The 23,813-nt window shown below is 37.0% G+C and overlaps 1 pseudogene; it reads right to left on the reverse strand.

Moving 5' to 3' along the window:
* Positions 1-2,722: 2,722 nt before the first annotated feature.
* Positions 2,723-21,959, reverse strand: LOC110122080 (condensin-2 complex subunit D3-like; annotated as a pseudogene).
* Between the last annotated feature and the right edge of the window lie 1,854 nt (positions 21,960-23,813).

Raw genomic sequence — 23,813 nt, forward strand, 5'->3', positions numbered from 1 at the left:
ATTTTAAAACTTTATGCATTTTTCAGGTTTTCTTTTAATATCCAATATTTAAAATCATCTTATGTCTCTTTAATGACCCCTAAAACTGTAGGAGTAAGCAGATACCATGAAACAATATGCTGTGTAAGCTGACTTTTGCAGCCACGAAATGGAAACACTTGAACTCCTTTTTTTTTTTTTAATTTTACTATGTTTTATAGAAATGTTTTTGGTAAATTAAGAGGTGGCATTCTGTTGGAGAAAACATATCAACATCAAGCTCTTTACTCACCATGAGACTATTTATTTGTTTGTTCATTTGTTTTTGTTAATGTTGTGATTTCCTAGATAAACATATGGTATCCACTTCCTCTCTTTAGATTTTCAGTGTCTTTATTACATAGATGTGATCAAGGCCTTGCTGCAAAGAGTGTCTGAAAACCAAGCAAGGGAAGATGAAAATTTCAGTGTTTTAATACTCCCTGCTTTTTACTTTTTAAACAGGATTTGGTTAATACCTCTAGTTCACTTCCCATAAAGTTAAAAAAAAAAAAGTACTTTTCAAGATAGAATCCAGAATTATTTTGTTACAGCTGAAATAACAATTCATTTAACTGGCAATTTGAAGTCTGGTTATGTCAGAAAAGATAGATGATTAGGAAATATATAGTAATCTAAAACAAACCCTATTTGAGGGCTAAATCCTAAGTAATCCATTATGTAGTAATCCATCTTGTACAGTTATATTCTCCTTTCTCTGCAATTCCACAGAACTGGGCTAGCTTTTTTTCTCAGTATCATAGTTGTCCATTTGCCAGGAACCCTTCACATTATACGGTTCCTCTAGGTCATGAGTTGTGTCTTATTCTTTGTAGACATTCCAGTGCCTGGATAGTGAATGATTGAATAAGTAAAGATATGAACACACAAGTAAATAACATCAGTAAGAAAGATTTGAAATATAACTTGGCATACATGATTATTCAAATGTAAAATAATGTATTTAAAATGATAAATTTTAAAAAGATAGTATATAAGTAGTGAAATGAACTGTGTGTAATTTTTTTCTAGATACTGAGTTATGGGAGTTGAAAGGAATTAATATTTATTGGACTATTTGTTAGGCTTCTTGGATGATCTAATCAGTCAAAGAAGGAATGGGGAAGGGAGAGAGAATATAAGGATGAGTAATCAAATTTTATCAATTGGGGTTGAATTTTAACCATAGAGACCTATCTAGCTTGTGCATTCAAATAAAGCTGAAAATCAGCTTTCTGCCTTGTAACTTTGGACTTTTTGTTTTCATGCTTAACCTTAATCAATTCAAAGAATTAATGGTTGTGAATTGTGGTGCTGGAAAAGAATCTTGGGAGTCCCTTGGGCAGCAAGGATATAAAATCAGTCAATCCTAAAAGAAATCAACCCTGAATATTCATTGGAAGGATTAATCCTGAACCTTCATCTGAAACTGAAGCTCCAACAGTTTGGCCACCCGATGCAAAGAGCACACTCATTGGGCAGAAGATGAGATGATTGGATGGCATCACCGTCTCAGTGGACATGTATCTGAGCAAACTCTAAAGATAGTGAAGGACAGGGAAGCCTGGAGTGCTGTAGTTCATGGAGTTTCAAAGAGTTGGACACAACTTTGTGACCAAACAACAGCCACCTTTATTTATTTGAATAAGCTTTGAAAAGTTTACAAAATATAAATAACATCAGAAAAATATTAGGGCTTCCCAGGTGGGTCAGTGAATAAAGAATCTGCCTGCAATGCAGGAGATGCAGAAATATATTATATATAGGGTTTTGACATCAGATAGAGGAAGCTATGTACAGCTACCAGATGCTGGACTTACAGAAGAGAAAGCTCAGGATTAGGACCAGAATAGAACCTAATAGGATAAGCCAAATATTTTCAAATATTTAAATTTGCATTAAATGCATGAGGCATTTCTCTAGTATCTTACGGTTCCAAACTAGGTATTGACCAACCACACAGATGAACAGATAGGTGGCCCTGGTGCTCTTGATGGAAGCTTCCAGGGAGAGGTGGTCAGTTGCCTTTTTCTTGCAGGCCTCACAGTCCAACCTCCTGGGGACTGTCACATTCCATTGGGAAGTCTGAGATGGCTGCGTGGTCTGCAAGTCAGGCAGTGACAGACACAGAATGTTGTCCACAGGTTTTGTCTGCCTCTGATTTCCCAGGGTACACCTTCTGGACCAGGTTGGGAGGGTTTGGCCTCTGGGGGGAAAAGATGGGCCCAGTGAGAGACATAGCTGATTTCCTCTCGGAACATGACATTCTGGATAGTCCACTCAGGGGTCCTGACCCCTCGCTTCCTTTCGAGGTCAATAGTTCCTCTGGACTCCATCTCTAAGCCCTTCAAGCATTCACATGGCCCAACTTACCCGGGCTCTCAGGACACATGTTGAGGGTCTATAGCTCTACTCTCTAGCCACAAGACCAGCTGCATGACTCCCCAAACTTACTGAAGGAATTCAGGATAACGTTGGTTCTCACTGACACGAGCCTGTCTTTGGGCACCAGGAACAGAAATTCAGTCATGTGGGTGGCATGGGGCCTGGATGTGGACGGATGGTCTGCAGCAGTGACCATGGAGTCTTTCTCAGCCAGCAGGACCTGACATTGTTTCCAAACTTGGAACAACCTAACTGACCTGTGCCTCCTTGGCACCTGAGGCCACCCTGTCTGTGGCTGCCACCTCCCCAGCTCCTACTCCTAAGTCAGCTGCTCTTAGTAGCACCTGATGTCCTACCCAAGTTTTCTGATCAGCTGCTTGTCAACTGTCAAAAAGTCCTTGATTTCATTTCAGTAATCCCACATTGCCTCCCTGAGATAGTGCATGTGTTCCCAGAGAGCTGCGATCTTGTTCTTCTCTAGGGCATACTTCAGGGAGATGATAATTGGAATAATATCTTCTAGGAAATTGCTCCTTTGAACTTGAGGCAAGCTCCTTCTGCACCTTCTACATGAACACTTTGGCTTGGGCCAGGTCCTCCTCCTCCACAAGCTGGTCCTTTTCTGGTTTAGACCTCAATGCCTGCAGCCTGATCTCCTTCAAACGGAGCACCCAAGCATGTCTTAGAGGAGTTTGCTGTCTTCTGTGTCCACAGGAGGTCACCGTCAGCGAAGTACGCCAGGATATAGCTGAAGATTCTGGAAGTGATGTTGAACCCCTGCACATCAGTGAAATAGTGTTCCAGGAAAAAGCTCTTAGATTTTCATCTACTTTTCCCTGTCTGTATCCCCTTTCAGGGAGAATACCACTTCTCTCTCTCCACCTGGGGGAACCTATTGAAACTTTTGTGCTTCTCAAAGTCATTGAAGTGGAAAATGCACACAATGAGGTGCTAGAAAAATATGTTTGGACTCCTCTTCAGGACCAATGGGCCAGACAGACCGCCCTGGTGCTGGTGACCTCTGGGTTCAGGTCGACTAGTGTACTAATGAAACAGAGGAACAGGCAGCACTTTCACTTAACAAAGTCCTCCTGCATGGGGCGGGTGAACAAAAGTAGTGTCTGCTTCTGGAAGAAAGGATTCGGGTCCTTCAGATGTGTGTGGATGTTGGGGATGTACTTGTTCATCGGGGCTGTGCAGTGGACACAGAGGTCACATATGATGATGCTGTTGAGGACATTCCTGCCTATGCCCACCTTCTAGCCCCTCTTTCAGGTTCACACGAGGCATGCCCTCTGTGATCAGAGGGCAAGCCATCATCATCTTGGGGAAGCTGTGCTTACAGCACAAGGCCCTTGCCAAGAAGAGTGTCTCCATCTTGGTGTGAGAGCTGGAGGTGGGCATAGACAGGAGCTCTCATTGTCCATCACTGCCAGGATAACACCCTCCAGCCAGGCCTTCTGTAGATGGACACACCAGGATCGGGCCATCAGCAGCTCGGTAGAGATTGCAAAGCCTGCTTGCCGACAGATATGGTGATACCAAAACACTGATTATGCAAGACAGGCAGCTTGTCTCTCATACACAACACAGCACAGTGTTTCAAAATGTTCACTAAGAACTGGACCGCAGATTTCCTGATGTTGGTCTTCTCATCACTAACCCTGTTCCTCAGCATCATCATGAAATCCTCTTCTGTTGAATTTTTCTGAGCACTCTTTGGTGGCTCTCGACTCCTGAAACTGCAGGAGTGTTATCCAGAAATGCCTACATGCTGTCCAATGGGGATGTAGCAGAAGACTCTAGGCCACGGGTGAAACTGGACATAGCCTTGCTGTGGACCATTGGGTCCTTGTCTATACAGAGGGCTAGTAAGATTTCCTGGACCAAGAACTTATGCTTCAGGAACTTCTCATGCTCCAGGGGAAGCAGATCATCAACCTCTTGTTCAGATAATTCCAGAAGAGCCAAGGCCACATCCAGAGTGAAACCTGGTATGAGACCTTGGCATTTGGTGCTAATCCGTAAAGTCGGGCCATGAAAGAAGCATATTCCACACAAGGATGCTTGTTGAGCCGCTGGCCCAGAGAATGAACCGCATTGGTTTCAGTTCAGTTCAGTTGCTCAGTCATGTCTGACTCTTTGTGATCCTATGGACCATAGCATGCCAGCTTTCCCTATCCATCACCAAGACTCAGAGCTTGCTCAAACTCATGTCCATCAAGTCAGTGATGCCATCCAACTATGTCATCCTCTGTTGTCCCCTTCTCCTCCTGCCTTCAATCATTCCCAGCATCAGGGTCTTTTCCAACGAGCTAGTTCTTGGCACAGGTGGCCAAAGTATTGGAGTTTCAGTTTCAGCATCAGTCCTTCCAATGAATATTCAGGACTGATTTCCTTTAGGATGGACTGGTTTGATCTCCTTGCAGTCCAAAAGACTCTCAAGAGTCTTCTCCAAACCACAGTTGAAAAGCATCAATTTTTCAGTACTCAGCCTTCTTTATGGTCCAACTCTTACATCCATACATGACTACTGGAAAAACCATAGCTTTGACTAGATGGACCTTTGTTGGCAATGTAATGTCACTGCTTTTTAATATGCTGCCTACTTTGGTCTAGCTTTTCTTCCAAGGGGCAAGCATCTTTTAATTCATAATTGCAGTTACCATCTGCAGTGATTTGGAGCCCATCTATTTGCCATGAAGTTATGGGACCGGATACCATGATCTTAGTTTTTTGAATGTTGAGCTTTAAACCAGCTTTTTCACCCTCCTCTTTCAATTTAATCAAGAAGCTCTTTAGTTCCTCTTTGATTTCTGCCATAAGGGTAGTGTTATCTGCATATCTGAGATTATTGATATTTCTTCCTGCAATCTTGATTCCAACTTGTCCTTTATACCAGACTGGCATTTCGCATGAGGTTCTCTGCATAGAAGTTAAATAAGCAGGGTGACGATATACAGCCTTGACATACTCCTTTTCCAATTTGAAATCTGTCTGCTGTTCCATGTCTGGTTCTAACTGTTGCTTCTTGATCTGCATACAGATTTCTCAAGAGGCAGGCCAGTTGGTCTGGTATTCCCATCTCTTGAAGGATTTTCCACAGTTTACTATGATCCACACAGCCAAAGGCTTTGGTCTAGTTAGTAAAGCAAAAGTAGATATTTTTCTGGAACTCTCTTGCTTTTTTGATGATCCAGTAGATGTTGGTGATTTGATTTCTTGTCTCCCTGCCTTTTCTAAATCCAGCTTGAACATCTGGAAGTTCTTGGTTCACATTCTTTTGAAGACTTGCTTGGAGAATTTTGAGCATTACTTTGCTAGTGTGTGAGATGAGTACAATTGTGATAGGTGTGATATTCATATTTATTGAACAGCTTGCCACAGATGTGTTGTAGCAGAATTCAAAGGACTAGATGTATATATAGTCTATTTTAGTGCATCCAGAACTTACGAGCTGGTTGACCAGGTTTCTACTGCTGACAACTGGAGGCATGATGGCAAGGGGGCTGTGATGGCAGCCTTTGCCCACTTGTCTCATTAATATCATGTAGAGAATTTGATGGAAAATACATCTGAGAATCTTGTTTCCTTTTCTGTGAAGAGGGGAGCAAAGCAAATACAACCCATGAGAGGCCAGTTTTGGTATATATTTTGCTTCATGGAGATTTCCAGCTTGTGTAACATGAAATTCATGAAGAACTGGTTCAAAATTAGCTAATGCAACAAAGACTTTCTACACAATTATGTATACACTCTGGATTCTCTTTTAGGGAGAACTTGGAAAGAAGTCTTGAAAAGTTCTTCAAACATGAGATGTGGCATTTAGAATTTGACAATGGTCTTCAGAAGAAGAAAAAAAACCTCTTCATCTCCTGTGTCTCTTCATCCTCTTCTTCTTTAGTAACCTCATCCATCCTCATTGCCTCTTTGCTGCAGGGCTTCCGTCTTCCTTCTCTTCTTTGGGTTGGCCACAGTGTTCTTTGGTTGCTCTTTTTTTCTTTTCTCATCCAAGCTGGATTCTTGAGGCCACTACTCTTTAGAATCTGACCATATTTGTCAAACAGCAGTAGGTGGAAAACTTGATTGAATTACCCCATTTGCTACTTCCAGAACAAAAAAGATAAAGCCCAGCAGTGTGAAGGCTAAAAAAATCCCTACTGTTGAGCATTGTCATTTTTCTTAACCACCTGATGAATGAAGTGATGAAACATGGCCATCAGCACATTGTGGGGAATTCTGTTCTCCCTGAAGATCCAAATGCTCTTGCTCTAAGGAGATTGGCTTGTCTCTTTGGAAGTCTCTGGTCTTCTGCCCATGTTCAAAAGGTGTTCTATAGGAGCCATTCCATATGCAGATTGACTTCTAATGTATTTGTGGGGAGGGATGTGCTCTTCCTGTCCTGTTCCTCTGTCATCTTGGAAGTTCCTCTGGACTTGTTTTTTCTAAAGTAATCTCTATTATTTTATGTAATAGGGTCACAAGGCAGCCTGCATTCGCTTATCTATTTCTTGTAAGATAGTCAGAAACATGAACTTGTTCTTCCTTCTTTTTAATTAACATTATAATTCTTGGTATAAAGGATAATGCAACTTTCCTGCACCTATTATATTAAACATTCTCATGGTTGTAATCTGTTATTAAAGGATTACATTAGAAGATAGCTGGTAGGAAGCACACTGAGGAAAAAAGTTGTTTTTAAGTAAATTCTAGAGACCCTCTGCTGCTGATATTTGATTCTTGGAATACTGGAATAATATTAGTGTGGGATAAGTTATTGCTGAAACACTTGGAATAACAGTTACTGTGGAATACTGCATAGTAATTGTTAAAGCTTATTGAGCATAATCCAAGGATAGTTTTATGTTCTGTAATGACCAAAATGGTAAGGAAATCCAATAAAGAATGGATATGTGTGTATGTATAGTTGATTCACTTTGCTGTACAGCCAAAAATAGCACAACATTGTAAAGCAATTATGCTCCAATTAAAGTATATATGTATAAACAGATCACTTTTGATAATACAATGAAACATAGTTGTTATAAATTTATTAATGACAAACTATTACTTTTATATCCTAGCTTTGTTACTTGTATATTATTTGGAGAAAATCACTATGCTTTCTCAAAAATAATGCCAATTTATAAGATAAAGCTAGTTTTTGCTCATCATTACATTATCATAAGATTTATTTCAGAAAAGATACATAAAATTCCTATGGATCATGTGGAGGCTTACAACCCACAATGCCTGGCTCAGAGTAAATGTTCTATCAATAGTATGCGTATACTCACCCACTTAAGTGTCTAGAGATTTTAAGTCATTGGCCCAAATCATATATCTTGTATGTTACACTTTTAACCCATATCAGATAATAAAGTCCTCTTCTGTCTCTGTAGACTGTTTTCCACTATTCTCCACAGGCTTCTATAATATATGAATTTGAAAATTAGCAATCCTGAAAATGAAATTTAGGCAAGTTCTCTATCTCTTAGCAGCAGGGATTTTTCTAGCACCTCAGGTTGTTACAGGTTATATAAGAATGATATATAATATTTGTCTCTTACAAAGAATGAAAGTTCTAAGCAGTTTATATACTCTAGTAGTTGCTTGTACTTTCTGCTTGTTTTATTTTTATGATTCTTAAATTATTATTATTGACCAAGTAGGAAGGCAATTATCAAATGTAGTTGTGTCTTCTTAGAAGAAACACTTTAAAATGCTCCATTTAAAGAAACAATTGCAATTTTAAATTCTCAGATGACTCATCTATTGTCTCTTTTACTTCTATTTAATAGGGGGAGGAGATAGGTTTTGTTTTTTCTTCTTAGAGAATTTTTTCAGGATTTTAATTTGTTCAGCATTTCAATTTGTTCAGTATTCCTGTGAACAAAGTGTTGGAGTTGGGATACAAGAAGGTAGAGAATTTATATCAAGTTCCCAGATTATAAACACCACCTATACAATAAAGAAAAAGGAACATTGGTGTTACATTTTATTCATTTCATACGTTCCATAGAAAGATATAGAATAATAACAACTGTATTTTCTATCCCAGGTGGTAACTCTGCATTGCTGTATAAATAAAATTTCCTAATCAGAGTTCAGTTATGCAGTTAGTATATTCTTACTATTGCCTTTTTGATCACCAAAAAATGACTGTTCTTACATTTAAAGACTCAAAGGATTCAATTATCATATGAATAGTAGGAAGAAATAAACTTAATATACAGCTCATTTATTATTATAAGATAGACATTACTTCTATAATGCAGTGTAAGTCAAACCAACTAATCTTATTTACTAAAGCAATAGTAACTTGATTTACATTGTCAGATAAGACACCTACAAACACCAGATAAAAGGCAGTACATATACAAAAAATGGAATTATAATCTAACATCAAGGGACTCTTCTTTAAAAATATTACTTGGATAATCAAGAGTTTTTGACTTTCATTTTGACTTTAACATTTCTATTAGTATGAACTTACAAATAGATATATTTCAACAAAATAATTTAAGAAGATAGGACAAATGAAAGAATAAATCAATTAACTATAATATTCAATGCCATTAATAATTTTCAATAAATGATTTACAGTTCATTTAATACCACTGGGGCATAGTAAAACCACAGGTTTTCTAATGTGTTTTTGTTGCTGATAATCTGCTAAATGTTCTCAGAGTTTTGCAAATTCCTAATCCATGGTCAACATTTTGTTGGTGAAGTTTATTGTCTTGTTACTTTCAGCAATTTTTTCTATTGTTTACACAAAGCCTAGCTGTCTGACTACAGAGGATACTCAAAATCATCAGTCTATAATTTCTTACGTCTGAACACAATTATTCAGCTTACAGAAATATGATGAATCTCCTAAATGCCTAAAATATAACTAAGTAGCAAAACAAGTTTGATGTCTGGAACCATGAAAACAGCTGGTTTTATACTGTTTCCTGCTACACTCTGTTCTTTCAGTTTTAAAGAATCTGTTAAAGAGTCTATGGACTGTTCTGTTGGGATTGTCCCTGTGAACTTGAAGCAGAGAAATAGACACCATGAACATGGAATACACTGACACTTTTCTTATAAGTCTCTCATTTACTCTAAGATAGTGAATGGAATTTACACTACAGGTATTATCTGCTATTATACATGGGTTTCCCAGGCAGTTCACTGGCAAAGAATCCACCTGCCAAGCAGGAGACACAGGTTTGATCCCTGGGCCAGGGAGATCCCCTGGAGAAGGAAATGGCAACCACTCTAGTATTCTTTGCCAACAAAGGTTCATCTAGTCAAAGCTATGTTTTCTCCAGTAGTGATGTATGGAGGTGAGTGTTGGACCATAAAGAAGGCTAAGCACTGAAGAATTAATACTTTTGAACTGTGGTGTTGAAGAAGACTCTTAAAAGTCCCTTGAACAGCAAGTTGATCAAACCAGTCAATCCTAAAGGAAATCAATCCTCAATATTCATCAGAAGGACTGATGCTGGAGCTCCATTACTTTGGCCACCTGATGAGAAGAACTGACTCATGGGGTCTCAAAGAGTTGGACACAGTTTAGCAACTAAACAACACATTGTGCATGATTTTTTATGATAAGTAAATGGATACATAGAATTATTTAGATAGAAAATTGGATTTGTGTGAGATTTTACCCCAAACCTTAAAGATAGGCATTTCCTTGCTCTGTACTTTACAATATGTCAATATTAATTTTTAAGAATCTCAGATGAAGCATAGTTAATAGCATTATTTCCTTTAACATGAAAGTCTAAAGGGAGTGCACATCCTTCAACCCCCTTTCATGCCATGCTACAGTTTAGGTAGGAGTTCTGCTTGATTGAACTATATAAAGTGAATTAAACAAAAGAGATTATACATGGATATTTTTGTTGGAAAAAGTGTGGCACTTAAGTTGTTTCTATAATTCTTTTGAATTTTGCCAAATTGATTTATTTATTTTTAATATACATTTATTTGTTTTAATTAGAGGCTAATTACTTTACAATATTGTATTGGCTTTGCCATACGTTGACATGAATCTGCCACGGGTGTACATGTGTTCCCCTTCCTTCCTCCCTCCCCATTCCATCCCTCTGGGTCGTCCCAGTGCACCAGCCCTGAACACCCTGTCCCATGCAACAAACCTGGACTGGCGATTCATTTCACATATGATAATACACATGTTTCAAAGCCATTCTCCCAAATCATCGCACCCTCACCCTCCCCTACAGAGTCCGAAAAGACTGTTTTATACATCTGTGTCTCTTTTATTGTCTTGCATACAGGGTTATCGTTACCATCTTTCTAAGTTCCATATATATGCATTAGTATACGGTCTTGGTGTTTTTCTTTCTGACTTACTTCACTCTGTATAATAGGCTTCAGTTTCGTCCACATCATTAGAACTGATTCAAATGCATTCTTTTTAAAGGCTGAGAAATATTCCATTGTGTATATGTACCATAGCTTTCTTATCCATTCATCTGCTGATGGGCATCTAGGTTGCTTCCATGTCCTGGCTATTATAAACAGTGCTGTGATGAACATTGGGGTACACGTGTCTCTTTCAGTTCTGGTTTCCTCAGTGTGTATGCCCAGCAGTGGGATTGCTGGGTCATATGGCAGTTCTATTTCCAGTTTTTTAAGGACTCTCCACACTGTTCTCCATAGCGGCTGTACTAGTTTGCATTCCCACCCACAGTGTAAGAGGGTTCCCTTTTCTCCACACCCTCTCCAGCATTTATTGCTTGTAGACTTTTGGATAGCAGCCATTCTGACTGGTGTGTAATGGTACCTCATTATGGTTTTGATTTGCATTTCTCTGATAATGAGTGATGTTGAGCATCTTTTCATGTGTTTGTTAGCCATCTGTATGTCTTCTTTTGAGAAATGTCTGTTTAGTTTTTTGGCCCATATTTTGATTGGGTCATTTATTTTTCTGGAATTGAGCTGCAGGAGTTGCTTGTGTATTTTTGAGATTAATCCTTAGTCTGTTGCTTCGTTTGCTATTATTTTCTCCCATTCTGAAGGCTGTCTTTTCATCTTATTTATAGTTTCCTTTGTTGTTCAAAAGCTTTTAAGTTTCATTAGGTCCCATTTGTTTATTTATGCTTTTATTTCCAATATTCTGGGAGGTGGGTCATAGAGGATCTTGCTGTGATTTATGTCAGAGAATGTTTTGCCTATGTTTTCCCCTAGGAGTTTTATAGTTTCTGGTCTTACATTTAGATCTTTAATCCATTTTGAGTTTATTTTTGTGTATGGTGTTAGAAAGTGTTCTAGTTTCATTCTTTTACAAGTGGTTGACCAGTTTTCCCAGCAATAGTTGTTAAAGACATTGTCTTCTCTCCATTGTATATTCTTGCCTCCTTGCCAAATTTAGATGCTACAATATCAAAGTATCACTAGTCAGTTCAGTCACTCAGACATCTCACACGTTGCAAACCAATGAACTGCAGCAGGCCAGCTAACCTGTCTGTCACCAACTCCCAGAACTTGCTCAAACTCATGTCCATCAAGTTGGTGATGCTATTCAACCATCTCATCCTCTGTTGTCTCCTTCTCCTCCTCCTTCAATCTTTCCCAGCGTCAGGGTCTTTTCCAATGAGTCAGTTCTCTGTATCAGGTGGCCAAAGTATTGGAGTTTCAGCTTCAGCATCAGTCCTTTCAATGTATATTCAGGACTGATATCCTTTAGGATTGACTAGTTGAATCTCCTTGTAGTCCAAGGGACTCTCAAGACTCTTCTCGAACACCATAGTTCAAAAGCATCAATTATTCAGTGCACAGCTTTCTTTATAGTCCAACTCTCACATCCATACGTGACTACTGAAAAAAACATAGCTTTGACTAGACATACCTTTGTTGGGAAAGTAATGTTTCTGTTTTTTAATATGCTGTCTATGTTGGTCACAGCTCTTCTTCCAGGGAGCAAGTGTCTTTTAATCACGGTTGCAATCACCATCTGCAGGGATTTTGGAGCACACGAAAATAAAGTCTGTCACTATTTTCATTGTTTCCCCATCTATTTGCCATGAAGTGATGGGACTGGATGCCATGATCTTAGTTTTTTGAATATTGAATTTTAAGCCAACTTTTTCACTCTCCTTTTTCACTTTCATCAAGAGGCTCTTTAATTCTTCACTTTCTGCCATGAGGGTGGTGTCATCTGCATATCTGAGGTTATTGATATTTCTCCTGGCAATCTTGATTCCAGCTTGTGCTTCCTGCAGCCCAGCGTTTCTCATGATGTACTCTGCATATAATTTAAATAAGCAGGGTGACAATATACAGCCTTGACTTACTCCTTTCCCAATTTGGAACCAGTCTGTTGTCCCATGTCCTGTTCTAACTGTTGTTTCTTGACCTGCATACAGATTTCTCAGAAGGCAGGTAAGGTGGTCTGGTATTCCCATCTGTTGAAGAATTTTCCACAGTTTGTATCATAGTCTCTCTCAGTTTTATTTCAATATTAAACAGTAGTGTTACCAAAAGTGGGGTCTGGTTCCTCACAGCTCTAAAGTCAATAAAGAGGCAAGATAGGTAGAAAGGACAGGAAAGGAAAGCAAATTTGTTTTAACTTAATTTCAAAGGCTGGCTACAGAAAGTGGGGGTCACTCTTGTCCAAAGGCTAACTCCCACTACCTGACAATTAGCATTCAAGAGACTTTATAGGCAGAAGGAGGGGCTATATGCAGAAATGGCACAGTCAGCTCTCAGAGCCATCTTAAAATTGGTCGTTGTGATCTGATGAGCAGTTAAGTACAGTTAATCTTCAGTTCCAGGGTCAGTTTTTTTCCCTTTCTTTGAGGCCAGTTCTCGGATATGGCAGCTTATATCATGGCTATAGTCTGGTCATCATGTAGTTAACTTCTTCCCCTGGATGGGGGAGGAGTGAGGATTCAGTAGCTACAGGTCAGCTCAAAGGTCCTGTAGACACCTTTATCTTAGTTCTGGCCTGGAAGTGGAGGGGGGGACTAAGGAGCCATTGTTTAAAGGGCACAAATTTTCAGCTTTGGAAAATGAAGAATGTTTAGGAAATAGTGGTGAAGTTTGCAAAAAAATGTGAGTGTACTTAATGCCACTAAAGTGTACACACTTTTTTTAAAAATTTTTTTACATGGTAGGAAAAAATACTATATTTTCCTCTTAAGGCTTAGATACAGCAAAGTTCAAGGAATTTCAAAATCTCATTCTTTAAGCTTGTACTATTTCTTTCATTATTTTGTAGAATTATCTGTATCTGTTTGGGATCATTCTTTATATCCATTTTAGTTAACAAAAATCTTGCTATTTTGATTCCATTTTTTATTTGTGATGACTGCAAACTTTTGACTAATTTTAAATTGCAAGAGAGTTCCAGAAAAACATATTTCTGCTTTATTGACTATGCCAAAGCCTTTGACTGTGTGGATCACAATAAACTGTGGAAAATTCTTCAAGATATGGGAATACCAGACCACCAGGCCTGCCTTTTGAGAAATCTGTATGCAGGTCAAGAAGCAACAGTTAGAACTAGACATGGAACAACAGGCTGGTTTCAAATAGGAAAAGGAGTACGTCAAGGCTGTATATTGTCACCCAGCTTATTTAACTTATATGCAGAGTACATCATGAGAAACGCTGGGCTGAAGGAAGCACATGCTTGAATCAAGATTGCCAGGAGAAATATCAATAACCTCAGATATACAGATGTCACCACCTTATGGCAGAAAGCCAAGAAGAACTAAAGAGCCTCTTGATGAAAGTGAAAGAGGAGAGTGAAAAGGTTGACTTAAACTCAACATTCAGAAAACTAAGATCATGGCATCTGGTCCCACCACTTCATGGCAAATAGATGGGGAAACAGTGGCTGACTTTATTTTTCTGAGCTCCAGAAAAATCACTGCAGATGATGATTGCAGCCATGAAATTAAAAGATGCTTACTCCTTGGGAGGAAAGTTATGACCAACCTAGATAGCATATTAAAAAGCAGAGACATTACTTTGTTCACAAAGGTCCATCTAGTCAAGGCTTTGTTTTATTCAGTAGTCATGTATGGATGTGAGAGTTGGAGTATAAAGAAATCTGAGCGCCGAAGAATTGATGCTTTTGAACTGTGGTGTTGGAGAAGACTCTTGAAAGTCCCTTGGACTGCAAAGAGATCAAACCAGTCCATCCTAAAGGAGATTAGTCCTGGGTGTTTATTGGAAGAGCTGATGCTGAAGCTGAAACTCCAATAGTTTGGCCATCTGATGTGAACAGCTGACTCATTTGAATAGACCCTGATGTTGGGAAAGATTGAAGGCAGGAGAAGGGGACGACAGAGAATAAGATGGTTGGATGGCATCATTGACTCAGTGGACAGGAGTTTGGGTAAACTCTGGGAGTTTCTGATGGACAGGGAGGCCTGGCGTGCTGGGGTTCATGGGGTTGCAAAGAGTCGAACACTACTGAGCAACTGAACTGAACTGAACTGAAACAAATAACAACCAATGTTTAAAATATGCACAAAAAATGTAATGTTAAAATAGAAGTTAGGTTAATTTATGAAGTAGTTCATCAAAGGTACACATATTTTGAAAGTCTTATTGACAGCAGACTGCAGAGAGAAAACATATTCTTGCATGCATATATTTATGTTTTATCTCAACATTTTTATATCACAAGTATAATAGGCATATAAAACATTTTAAACTTTTGAGAATTTTTACTTTAATATTGCAACTTGTTTAGATGAAATTTTTATTTTACGTTCCTAATAATGGCATATATTTACCGCATATTTTTCTTATTTACTAAGTGATATATTTATCAAGGTCATGTACTATACCAAAATTTGTGCTTGTGTTATTACAAAAATAATTTCTCTGAATTTTGAGCTTTCCAACTGAATTTATATTAATAATCCCAATGACACAAGATGTTTCATGATTAACCAGAGTGAAATTCCAAAAGGTTTTTGATTTCATGAATTAGTTGCAAAAAATTAAACCATTGTTGGAATTAATTCAGCTTCTTTTCTATTTAAAGAAGTAGTGTTCACAATTTGTAAGTTCTGTGTAATTCTCCTGCTGTAATGAAGCCTACCAATTAACATCTATCCTCACTTACAACATGTTCAAATAAATAAGGTTATTGCAGGAGAATAGTTATTTAAGTGAAAAGGCATATTTCATAAAGATACATGTGAACCTAACTTCTATAATTGCACTCGGGAACAGGAGCTGGCCCAGGAGGATCAGTTGGTAAAGAACACACCTGCTGGTGCAGGAAATGTGACTTTGATCCCTTGGTCAGGCCAATCCCCTGGGGAGGGAAATGGCAACCTACTCCAGTATTCTTGCCTGGGAAGCTTCATGGACAGAGCAGCCTCGTGGTTATAGAGCATGGGACCCCAAAGGGTCAGGTACGACTGAACACACATGGACACAGAAGTATGTTCAGAGACAATGACTTAACTACCTAATTAGATGGAGCCCACCTACTTTATGGAGGATAATCTGCTTTACTCAAATGAATGTTAATGTCATTAGAAAAGTTTACCTCCTTAGCAACATCCAGACCAGTGATTGACCATATATCCAAGCACAGTGGAGTTGTCAAGTTGATACATAAAGTTAACAACCACAAGGTCATTGAATGAAGTAGAATTGCTGCAATGAATATAGAATATTTTTCCAAAAAGGACAATGTATTTATTTCTTCATATGACTGCCTCTTCAACCAGGATAGTAGTTTTAGGTTGAAAAAATGGGAGACAAGGGTCTTATTCTTTTGATTTAAGCAAGCTTTAGCAGAGTAGGTGTTGAGGGTCAAATTCCATTGGCCAGCTTTTTTGTAAATAAAGTTTTATTGCAATAGCCATTCACCCAAGCATTGTGCACAGATGCTCTCATGCTACAAAGCCAGGGTCCAGTGGTTGTCATGCAGATTTGGAGGCCCAAAATCTCAACTGTTTGCTATATTTATTTATAGAAAATACTAATCATTGGTCTAGAATCAAAACATCTATGTGTTACCCAAACATCCTAGAATTTTCATATGAAACAGATAGGATCCAGGAAAAGTAAAGCTATAATATTCATCACACTTTCCCACTGTAAAACAATGGGGAATAACTTCAACTGGTGGTAAACTTGTGCTCTTTGTAATTTTGAGGTAACTATACTGTGTGTTTGAATGAATTGGACATGAGAATGTCTTATTGCCTTTAGAAACTGCAACCAAAGTTTTCAAGGGACTACTTTTGTAGTTGAGATGTTACTGTTCATTGCAAGAGCTTTACTAATGTGTGTGTATATATATATATATTTTTCTCTTTTTTTCTTTTTAAGGCCAGAGTTACTACTCTCAACACTTGCAAAATGGATCCTTGGAACAAAAAGCTGAATTATATGAACTGAGTGGGTTTTAAAGTGTGACCAGATAGGCTGTTAGGAAATGAACTCTCAACTAGTTTTCCGGTTGGAGGCAACTTACGCTTTTTAATCGCTAACTTGCCACATCCCACTATATTTTGCATTGAGAATAATACATTCAATAATTTGGTTTCAAAGGCTAATGTGGTCATGAAAATTCAGTGTTTGTAGCCACTCAAGCTAATTGCTCCATTGAAAATATAATGAAGAAGCCATAAAGGAATTTCATAGATTTTTCAAAGTGCTGGAGCAATAAATGATCCCTCGTGGTTCCTCTTTGAAACATTATTTTCTGTGCTTCACAGCTCTTACTAACAGAATGAGAAATATCTGGAATGTATTTATGCATTAAAGGAATATGGACATTCCTGGCCAAGGCACAGATGGTGGAAATTAAAGTTCATTCCCAGGGACAGGATTCAGTATATGAATACAGAGATGCTGATAAATGATTTAAAAAGTTGAAGTTTACCATAGAGTGTGAAATCTTTCTAAGAAACATGTGAATCTATAACAGTATTTCCAGGTGATTCTCCAAATGTGCTTTCATAGATATCTTTAAAATAGATTACATTTATTTTTAAGATATAAACTTTTTAGCTGGTACTTACACCATTTAGAAAGTAATAAGCAAAGCATGTATGCCAATATGGATTAGGAAAAACTAAAATTGCTTACATTAAAATAAAAGGTTATATTATATCTGGTACTTAAGCTAAACTGCTGTTGTTAAAGTCAAATATTAGCTCCCTCCATTAAATCAAACATCCAGGCTGAGTTCAGATCATCAGTATTTTGGTGACCATACTAAGGCTTAGGCACGAATTTTGTTTTTTGTCATCAAAATTAGTTAATTCTTACATAAAATAATGTAATATTTATAGTCTATTTTTAAATGTCTTTTATAAGTATATGTTACTTGCCAACTATGTATTTAAAGCATTGGCTTTGGAAAAGAAAAAAAAATGCAGAATTCTCGGATGACTGCCAATGACCAAAAACATTGAATAACACTTGTTATTTTCTGTAAGCAGAACCTTTGAATATGATGGAATATCACTTCCATGATTAAGTTATGTTACATGAAACACAAAAAGGTAACCTGATATTTTTAGCAAAGAGAGCAAATTAGTGAAAAGAATATAACATTAGGCAATTTTCTTAATCAAGAAGAAAAATAAAGCAATAAAAATCCATAACTTACTTTTTATCAAATCATTATTTAATTTATCTATAATTTATAAGATAAATTTTTGGTTACAGATATTGATAAATAATGGAAAATAAAAAAAAATACATCATCCCAACTTTTGCTCCATTTTCAGTAAAAGTTTAAAAAGAATTTCCTGAGGTTGCTGAAATTGCTTTAGATTTTTTTCTTTTGCTCTCATTTATATATTTAGTTAGATGTGTTTCTCCTATGAGTGCTGATAAAATAAAACATAGAAACTTTCACTCTAGAGTGTCAGATACTGTGTCATTGTCATCAATCCAACTTAGGTAAGTAAGACAAACAAATAAGCAAACTTATAACACTTTATATGTGTAATGTTCAAAAAGTGCAAATATACCTTAAATACAGATAATTGCTTGCACTTATGCCATTTTTAATTAATTTATTTTAATATGAAAAGAATTACTTTGTAATATCATGGTGGTTTTTGCTGTACATCGACATGAATCAGCCACAGGTTCATTGCAGAAGATCAAACAGTTGTGAATATAAAACCATTTTCTCTATTGCCTATGTGCTTATTTTTAATTTTTATGATAAGCTTTCATTGTATTTATTGAAATGTAACTTTAACAGTAAAAATTAGGGTTTATAATTTGTGTATATTTTTCTAAATTTCATTTTCTAGTTCTTAGTTTTTTTGCTTGTGTATGTGTCTTATAGTAGAATCAATCCATGGCTTTTCTTTATGGAATGAAGAAAATCTGGTTTTTCTTCATGGATGGTTAGAGAAGCAATATGCTAGACTTTGGCACAATTTTTTTAAAGTTATATGTAGAATATATGTATATATTTTTTAAAGTCATATCTGGATAGGACCCTTGAATACAGGACTGACTCAAGGATTGCAATAGAATGGAAGTGCTAATGGTGGTTCATGCATTGATTTAGTTGTGAAAAGCAGGTAAGAATGGATGTATGAATTGTACTTGATATTTATTACAAATAAATACAAAGAAGAAGCATAATTATATATGCTTCTGAAGCATATTTATGTGCATAACTGAAGCACAATTATCTATGCTTGAAAATAAATATCTTAAAATATATTCAAAAACTATTTTGAATAAAATTTAAAGTGATGAGTATCTAAAGAAACTGCTGAGTTGCACAGGAGGTTCTCTGAGCTCTTTCCTAAGTGGCCATGTACAATATTTGCAAGGAGAGATTCATACATATCAATTAATGCCAAAAGAGGTATAAAGCAATAAATCCAGAATATTCAATTACCTTTACTTGAATTTGGAGAAAGCAGTGGAAAACATCAGTAGATTTGAGGATTACCAAAACACTGGCCCCTAAGGGATAAAAGATATTGGGTAGAAAATTCTTGATGAACTTTACCACCCTGGGCCCCTAATAGTCCATGCAGAATAGGCATCAAGATGTCGGGAAAGGAAGCACTGACTTTGTTGCTAGACATTAAAGATGTGCATTTCTTAGAATGCCCTGAAAATTTAGGTCTTCATTATTTGCTATTTTAACAAAAGCAACAGACAGTCTCAAAGAACACCACAAAGTTTACCAAGCGAGAATTGTGCAGATAATAGCCCATGAAGATGGAAGGTGGGAGGTTAGAAATGCACAGCTTGCATTCTGTACCAAAGAGTGATAGCTGATATGAATTTTAGAAGTGAAAAAAATTCTCTTGTTAAAAACATGAGCTCAGATTTTCTATGTGAACCTGCAGCAGTTGGGAGCCCTATAGCATTTTTAACTCCAGGAAGGTTCTCTCACTTTAACTGCCAGCTCCTGGTGGAATGAGACTTGGACTTTGCAGGTGAAGCTCAAGGACAAAAGCAGGAGTCACAGTTTGGGATATGCCAAAAATCAAATCAGATGACAAATGCCAAAGATGAGTCCTATCCATGGAAATATATGGCCAACAAGAGTCAAAGGAATGGACTAGAATTAAAAGTAGGGAACAAGAGAAAGTAAGATATTATAAAATTAGTAAAAAATAACAATGACAATGATAATGCCTAGCATAAATTGATCACTTGTTCTAAGTATTGTCCTAGGCACTTTATGTATATTAATTCATTTAATTCTCTCTGTATATTTAAGAGATGGACTTTGTTATAATCAATCTTTTGTTTATAGATATAGAGACTGAGATATAGTGAGGATAAAACTTGTTTTTATTCAGGTAGAGAGCCAGAAAATCTAATGTGAAATTGGTTTAGAGATATTTACCCTGGATACACTTGTGAAGGGTTGCTAGATTCATTTAAAAGATAAACAATGAAGCAGGTAGACCAGCTATTTGGATTTAGTTTGTAAAAATGTTTGAATAGAATACTAAGTACTTCAGCTTTCATTATGCTTCTCTGCTCAAGTAACTCCATAACTCCTTTTTAATAAGAAATAAAGAATTGTCTAATAATTAGAGTTTTTAAAATCCATTAGCCACCACAAGAGTTCTTCATTACTACATTGTTGAACATGCTCATGCAGGGTCTAGAAGTCTGTCAAGGGTTGTTTTAGAGTAAAGTCCTACATTGTTTGAGATATTTTTATTGTAACTTCCAAGTTAGAGACCTTAAGATCTATTCTGAACCAAGGTATTTTTACTGTCTCTCAAACAAAGAGATATCCTATAATTAAATATATGATGTTACAAATTTTTAAAAATATTATCCTGTATTGTAATATAACCTGTTATGTGGGATTTTACTCAAAATTTAGAATAAAAATCACGTGCTCAGATACCCTTCCAACCATCAATGTCATTTCAGTTTGTTTAAAGGAATCTTTGCATAATAAAGGAATAATTACATGAACTTCTATTATGTTTTTGTTAAAGAGATATGAAATGTAAACTGTGCTGTGCTTTCTCATTCTCTAATCCTGCCAGCTGCTACTGATTATTTAAAGCCAATATATAACTTAAACTTCTTTTCATCTGTAGTCATCAATGTGCCTTGGTATCTGTTTTTGAAGCACTGTTGCTTTTTTCTTTTTTTTGCAGCAAGTTGAAGCATTGTTAACATTCACTGAGATAGCAACCAGCAGAATAGAGGAAGCACAAATTTAGGTTTGCCTGTTGGATAATAAGCAGACTTACGTTAGTCATAGTGTTCGATATTGAATTTGGTTTTGAGTTTGCTATGCCTGAAAGACAAAGAAGTAGGTGGTTTGGCTTTGTTTGAGGTTTTCTTGTTGTTTTTTACCCATAGAAAATTATAAATAGTTTTAGGCAATGTTAAATTTCAACCAGAGTTATAGATTTGCAATGCATCCATGTATAGATGATAATTAAGAGGATAGGAGTGAGCTTTCCCAGAAAAAGAATACAGAATGATTTGAGACCCTGGGAGACAGAATAGGCTGTAGCACATTGTGGGCAAAGTGCTTAGCATCAACAGAGTCCTTCCTCAGTTGGAGAAGCAGAGATATAGTTTAGCTGTAACCATGGAATCCTGGGAGTTAGGAGATAAAGCTATTTCTCCTGTGTCTGGTCTTAGACTCATGGGATTTGAAGCTAAATAGGCCCAGGTTAAATCTGAGTGTGACCATTTCAGTACACTCAACTTTATACTGCTTACCTGTATGTCAATCTACTATTCTTATCTGAGCAATTATCCAGCCTCCTCAAAGAGTACACGCTCATCCTTGCCACTTTTCACATATACTCTCTGTTTACACACAGGAACCAACAGACTTTTAAAATATAACAGATTTTGTTATTAATCATGCTTAAACGCTCTTAATACAGCTTGAAGTCCTCATGGTGGACGAGCGCTACATGATCTGCCCTCCCCCAGCTGCGCCTTCTCGCTGTATCAGCCACACTGCTCTCCTCTGCTATTCCTTGCACCCTTGTACTATCCAAACGTAGGCCGGCCTCAGTGTTTCTGCATCTTCCCCAGATGATTGCATCTCTCCTAGTTTCTGTTAGGTTTGGCCTCATATGGGTACACACACACACACACATATATATCACATATATACATGTATGTGATATATATATATATCATATATATATATATATGTAGGAGCAGGCTCATTCATTGCCCTCTAAAACATTTATCTGCTTTTTAATTCTCTGGATGGTACTTATTGTCACTTACTATGGTACATATTTACTTGTTTAGACATTATCTGCCTTCTCTCACTAGAATGTAAACTCCTTGAAAGCATTAACGTTGTCTGGTTTATTCAGGACTATATGCCCTATGTCTAGAACAGGTCCTGCAAACTCTCCACAAACATATATTGACTAAGTAATAATAGCTGATGCATATAAGCATTAATTGTATGCCTGGCACAGTTAGACGTGTCACCTATATATCAATTCATTTGATCCTTGCAATGAAGATAATACTGCACATATGTACCATTATCATTCCTGTTTAGAAATAGGGTCACTAATGCACAAAACAGTAAAGAAATGTGGTCAAAAACAAAAACACTTAGGGGCTAAGCAAGGACTACAATCCAAGCAGCCTAGCTTTAGATTTTAAACTTGTCATGAAGGCAGTAGTGGGGATGGATAGATAGATAGATCTTCTAAGAACAGCTATATAACATTGAATACCTTCTCTAAACCTCAGTTTTCTTGCCTGTAAAATAAGAATACTTATAAAATTATCTACTTTATAATATTGTAGAAGTCAGTTATTAACATTATGATGAAACGCAATATTAATATTAGCACATCAATTTACCTCTCCAAGACTGGGTTTTTCACCTTTTATAAGTAACATTAGGCCAAAGGAATAGTAAATTTCTCCTGTTACCCCAGTAATGTAGTTTTAAGAGCATGGTCTCTTGAACAAGAATGCTGGGATTAAAATCCAGGTTCCAATGAGGTGGAGAATAATGTTCATTTACAACTGGACATAGAAATGCTAGCCTTATCTCTGGGGATGCCTGCGTATCTGACCTTGACTTTTGGCTAATAGCAGGGCAAAGGAATTTATAATGGGCTGTTTATAAGGTGCAAAACTCCCATGGTGACACCCAGAGCTGGTTTGTCTGTTGATGTTTTTCACCTGACCTCTGTGGTTAGACTGCCGGGCTTGACTAGCCAATCAGAGGGGCATGAAAAGACCTCATTTCTGGGGAACTTGTGCCCTGGGCCATTTTGAAGCCAGGAATCAGGACACACACTAAAAACCTGGTGTTTTAATGTGGAGACAAATCACGCACATGTGTGCATAAGGACCTTGGAGAGATTCTTCCTGGATGTCTCAGGCATTCTCAGTGATTGTCTGTACACTCTCATTCTGTAACATGTAAATAAAACCTCATTGTAAGTATGCTCTGGGGAATCTGGTAAGTCCTTCCAAACATACAAATTGATGCAGTCTTCACAAATAATAATTGCCTGTGTTGTTGAAAAAGTCAAGTTGTTTCTCTGGTATTCAGTTTCTCCCCTACTAAACAGGGAAACACATTATCTTACACACTGGGATGATAAAAGTTTAATTTAATTACATTTACTTCTCATAAAAATATGTAATATATAGTAAGAAATAAATGTCATTTTTATGCACTTTGATTCTTTCAAAGTCAACCTTTATATATTGGCTTGACTGTGTGCTGATAGTAAAGATTATTTAAGGTCATACTTGCAGTCTATTCTTGACACTTCCAAAAGTACATTTGAATGTCATCATATAATTGTATATTTTTTTGTTAACACTTAAAAATGTGGTGAAGCATCACATACATCTGACTACTATTCTTGACTAATCTATAATAACACAACATATTGCTAGGAGAAATGGACAATGTGAAAAATAAGCAATGTAATTTTCTT

Source organism: Odocoileus virginianus, chromosome 29 (genome assembly GCF_023699985.2).
Source record: "Odocoileus virginianus isolate 20LAN1187 ecotype Illinois chromosome 29, Ovbor_1.2, whole genome shotgun sequence".
In the NCBI taxonomy this organism is placed as follows: Eukaryota; Metazoa; Chordata; class Mammalia; order Artiodactyla; family Cervidae; genus Odocoileus; species Odocoileus virginianus.